The sequence below is a fragment of the Oryctolagus cuniculus genome, chromosome 21 (assembly GCF_051225735.1).
Source record: "Oryctolagus cuniculus isolate XC-2025 breed Fujian yellow rabbit chromosome 21, ASM5122573v1, whole genome shotgun sequence".
Taxonomy (NCBI): domain Eukaryota; kingdom Metazoa; phylum Chordata; class Mammalia; order Lagomorpha; family Leporidae; genus Oryctolagus; species Oryctolagus cuniculus.
The window spans coordinates 19,395,337-19,400,379 of NC_142887.1; the positions used below are offsets into that span (position 1 = coordinate 19,395,337).

Below are 5,043 nucleotides of genomic sequence, written 5' to 3' on the forward strand. Positions count from 1 at the left end.
GCCTCGTGTGCTTCTTACGAGGCCCTGCATGCCACAGCGGCTCTCATCCCGGACTCCCCTACCATGCACACCCATAAATACCCACTTGAAGCTTAAATCAGTGTGAGTTTCCCAACACTTAGCACAGATCGAGTGCTCACCGATGCCCTGTGCCAGCGACCTCGCCCCCTGTCACCCTGCACAGTGCAGGGTCCTAGCCCTGGCCACCCCAGAAACTGCAACAGTCCCCTCGGCCGGTGTGGCCCTGTCCCCCTTCCTAACAGGGCCTTGTTTTGTTCGGACAGCATTGCCCCCGGCCTCAGAGGATAACTGAGCGTCAGTCTAAGTTCATCATGGCCATTCTGTTCCCTACGGCAGGGGATTGGTCTTAGGGTAGACATGTGACACGGTTCTGACCAATGATATAAAAAGTCCACTGGAAGTTTCTGGGAAATATTTTGCTCAGTGACAAAAGACAAAGTCAGATGAGAAGCCCTTTTTACCTCACCTCTCTTTCTGGACATCGTCACATGGTGATGAGATGCTTGGAGCTGCTGCAGCTGTTTTGCAGTCACAGGGTGGGCTCTGAGTTGTCAGAGATGCAGGGAAGAGGATGGAACTATGCCGGATTCTTGATGGTGTCATAGCTGAAAATCCAGCTCTGACATCACTCAGCTCTAAACACCGTGTTGAGATATTTTTGTCTAAGCCACTGCTCATTGGGCACTGGTGCGTGTAGCCAGAGCATGTCTAGCCCACGTTGGTTATCTAGCTCCAGAGAAGGGTCCGGTGAGAAGAAAGGGACTTTGCCCTCTGTTCCTCCGTTGCCGACAGTCCATCCTCAGCCCCGTGCCTGGCTGCCCCCTCCTCACCACCGTGTCCTCGGGTCTCCCCCAAATTCCACTTCCCCACCCTCCCCTCTGCTGGCTCAAGTCCTGCGGTGTGGCGAGGGGCCCCCCAGGCGAGAGCGCCTGCTCCATCCGTCATGCTGCCGTCTTCACGCACGGCGTGCGGCGCACCAGGGGCGAGAGCTATTTATCGAATGGAAGAAGAAATGGCTGACGGATGGGCGAAGGGATGATGAGTGTGAGTCACCTGGGGAAATCGGGCTGCAGGCATGACTCAGGCTCCAGAAACCTGGCTCGTGTTCAGCTCTGGGAGCTTCCAGCTCAAAGGCACAAGACTTGGCATCAGAATAAATGACCGGACCCTTTTCTGGAGTTCTCCAGCTGGAGAACAAAGGAATATTGCCCCGAGCCCTCACTTGGACGCTGCTGGGACAGGGGACGTCTGGAACCCACTTCCGCCCTCCCCCTCGGGCCAGCCCCCCCCCCGAGTTCTATCTGCAGCCCCCCCCCCGAGTTCTATCTGCAGTGCCCCCCCCCAGCTCTATCTGCAACTCACACCTCCGCCCCTCCTAATGCCAGCCAGCCGGCTGCCAGCGATGATTTATGGAGATGACTCGACTTGACCTTGAAGGGAAGAAACAAATTAACGTGTCTGGAAGTCAATTCCGGGAATCAGTGGCTGCTTTCTCCTCCGCCCCCTCCCGTCGGGGCCCCTTGGGGTATACATCATAATGTGCAAAGTCTGTACCGTCTCTGAACCGAGGCAACACCTGAAGCTGGCAGGGCAGAGGTCCCCTCCCGCCGACGCCCCAGGCTCTGGAGCTGGGGGAAGGTAGGGGGTCTCAGGGCCTGACGTGGGCGGCTCTCGGGGTGCTGGGAGCTGACCGGGTCACCCCGGTTGCCAGGAAGTTGGCCCACGCGCTCCAGCGCCAAGGTCTTCCCAGGGCAGTGGCCGTGGGGGGCTCGGTGGCTGCTGGGGCAAAGGTGAAGAGTGACCACACAGGACGTGGGAGCCACTGCTGCTCTCCAGGGGCAACTTGGGCCTGGGGGAGGGTGAAGACGCCAAGCCCCGCCTTCCGTGTGGGCGCCTTGAGTGGGCATGCTCTGCTGAAACTCAGCCCGGGTGCCCAGGCACCAAGGTGCAGGTGTCCAAACATTGAAATACTCCAGTGCAGTGCCGCTTGGGAAATAGCGCTGCCTGTCTTCAACCCCCTCACCCCCCTCCCACCCCAGCTGTAGAGAAAGTACAGGACTCACCTTGGAGTGTGCATTTCCTACGCAGAGCAAATCGAACAACCCAGAGCCCAAGCCAAGGAGCCGGGAGCTTCACCGGGATCTCTCAGGCACTTGGGCCATCGGCTGCTTTCCCAGGAGCATCAGCAGGGAGCTGGATCAGAAGGGAGGTAGCTGGGACTAGAACCGGTGCCAATATGGAATGCCGGCGTTGCGGACAGCGGCTTAACCCACTGTGCTACATAACTGGCCGCAGCAACAACTCGAATAGAGAGACCCCCGGGGCCCACATCAGAGCTCCGCGGTTCAGTTCCCAGCTCCGGCTCCGGACTCCGGCTTCCTGCTACTGTAGCCTGGAAGACAGCAGGGATGAATGGCTCAAGTCATTGAGTTCCTGCTACCCATGGGGGAGACCTGGACTGCGTTCCTGCCTGATCCAGCCCCGGGCCATTGCAGGCCTTTGGAGAGTGAACCTGTGCACAGGCATTTTCTCTCTCTTTCAAATACATTTAAAATAGAGAGGGGAATCACAGTGGAAGGGAGAGGGTCCGAGAACAGATTGGTAGCAGTCTTCCTCTCTGGAAGACTTGAACTTGGAAAGCCGGGAGACACAGCCTGGCGTGGCTGCATGACCAACTCACGCCTTTCCCTGTTGGCCGTGGCCAGGTCCTGAACAAAGGGGTCCTGGGGCCCTTACGGACGGAAGCCCAGCACCCCTCAGTGCCTGGGGCGGGGGCAGAGCTAAGGTGGGAGATGCTGGTGATGGAAATGAAATCTGTCCTCTCAGGAAACTGACCATGGTTCGCAGCCTCTGCGGGAATTCTGACATCACTGGCCCGCCTGAGGCCTGAGCACGGGTGCTGTTGGAAAGCTCCCTAGCAGATTGTAAATTGTAGCCAAAATGAAACGAATCATTGGAAAACTGGGTGTGGGCTGGGGGCTGCACGGGTAGAACCTTCCCGGAGGAAGCTGGATCCAGCCTGGGCGGGGCAGTCACTGGCGCCTCCTAGGAAGAAATGGGAGGCGAGGTGGCAAATTAAAACCCGCTGCATGTTTTCCAATAAATAAATAAATAAATAAAACGAATGCTGTGGTCGCCAGTTAGGGCCTCAGTTTCTTTATCTGTACAATGGGACTGGTTCTTCGCCGCCCTGAATCCCCTCAAAGACTTGCTGGGGCCAGCGCCGCAGCTCACTAGGCTAATCCTCCGCCTAGCGGCACCGGCACACCAGGTTCTAGTCCCGGTCGGGGTGCCAGATTCTGTCCCGGTTGCCCCTGTTCCAGGCCAGCTCTCTGCTGTGGCCAGGGAGTGCAGTGGAGGATGGCCCAAGTGCTTGGGCCCTGCACCTGCAAGGGAGACCAGGAGGAAGCACCTGGCTTCTGGCTTCGGATCAGCGCAGTGCGCCGGCCGCAGCGGCCACTGGTGGGGGTGAACCAACAGAAAAAGGAAGACCGTTCTCTCTGTCTCTCTCTCTCACTGTCCACTCTGTCAAAAAAAAAAAAAAAAAAAAAGACTTGCTGGGCAGATTGGCAAAAGCGTGCAGAGACCAAACAGGACTCCTGCTTCGTTATCATCAGCACCCCAGCAGCCCCGGGGAGTGGGCAGGAGGGCAGCCGGATGGCAAGGAGCAGCTGTCTGGGAGGGAGTGCCCAGTGACCCGGCACCGTGGGCTACGTCCCTTCTTCCTGCTCTTGGTGCTCTTGTCGGAGCTGCATGACTCGCTGGCTTGTTTGGGATGGTGAGTGACAGCTGACAACATCCACAGCAGACACAATGACAGAGCTGTCAACAGGCACAGGTGCACGCACGGAGACACCCACGCCCACACACATCTCCTATCTAAGCTGGTGTGCACGCGGTTGTTGGAGGATGAAGAATGTCTTCGCAGAGGCGACCGAAACAGAAACTTCCTGGGTGTGTCCACTAGATGAGCAGCACCCAGCGTGGGTTCTGAAAGAATGGTAAGGGGAGGGTTCTGCGGACCAGCACTTTCGGGGGGCGCTGGGTTACACTGCGGTTAAACCTTTTAGCTTTTTCATTCTGCCGGTGTGTGTTGTGAACATCCCGGGGGAAGCTGGAGCTGGTAGCCATCACCCTGTAACAGTGTAGCGATATTATCATCCCAGTTTCTGAGAGTCAGGAATTTAGTTGAGGCTTAGCTGGGTCACTCCGGCTCAGGGGCTCACGCGGGAGTGCCACCACCGAGATGGCGGCCAGGACTGCGGTCGCCTGCAGGTCTGCCTGGGGCTGAAGGGCTGGCCTAGACTCTCACTCTCATGGCCATTGGCAGGAGGGAAGGTGTCTCCGTGGGACTGCTGGAGTGTCCCCATGAGCCCTGGGTGGGTGGGTCTGGATTTGTCCCCAGCTGAGGCACAGGCGCAGGGCTTGACTGCTCCCGACACTGGACACTCACTGGCTCACATCTTCCCTCAGGGTGGCGCAGGTAGACTGGCCCTTAGGGACGTCAACTTCAAGGTCCTTGGCCCTGGGCACACGGTGGCTCTTGCAGCTCCTGGACAACGATCCCGAGAGCTACAGGTACAAGCCCCAGCAGCGAGAGCACCCAGGACACAGGGGAAGGAGCACAGGGGGTCTGTGCAGGCCGCGGGCCGTGTATGGCGGATGACAGGGAGTGCTGAAACGGCCCTGGGCAGGGGATCAGCTGGACGATGGCTGGAGCCTCTGCAGCCGTAACTGTCCCGGTCCTGAAGACAATGGCTCATCACAACACAGGAAGTGGGACAAGCCGGCCTCCAGCATTTAAATAAATATGAACTTGCATTTGTGTTTCATTTATTTTAAAATATCACTAATTTTTTTTAAAAAAGAAGCCAGGTGTTCAAGCTATTTTTCCTTTTTTTAATATTTGTAAAGGTGTTTTATTTTTGTGAAAGGCAGATGACACAGAGAGGGAGAGACACAGAGAGATCTTCCATCCACTGGTTTACTCCCCAGAAGGCTGCAACAGCCAGGGCTGGGCCA

At 57.4% G+C, this 5,043-nt stretch overlaps 1 long non-coding RNA gene across 1 annotated transcript; it reads left to right on the forward strand.

Annotated features, from left to right (window-relative positions):
* The first annotated feature begins 3,853 nt into the window (after positions 1-3,853).
* On the forward strand, positions 3,854-4,840 carry LOC138847416 (uncharacterized). The gene is made up of 2 exons (XR_011385218.2): positions 3,854-4,022; positions 4,495-4,840. It is a non-coding gene; the product is annotated as an uncharacterized LOC138847416 (long non-coding RNA).
* Positions 4,841-5,043: the final 203 nt, after the last annotated feature.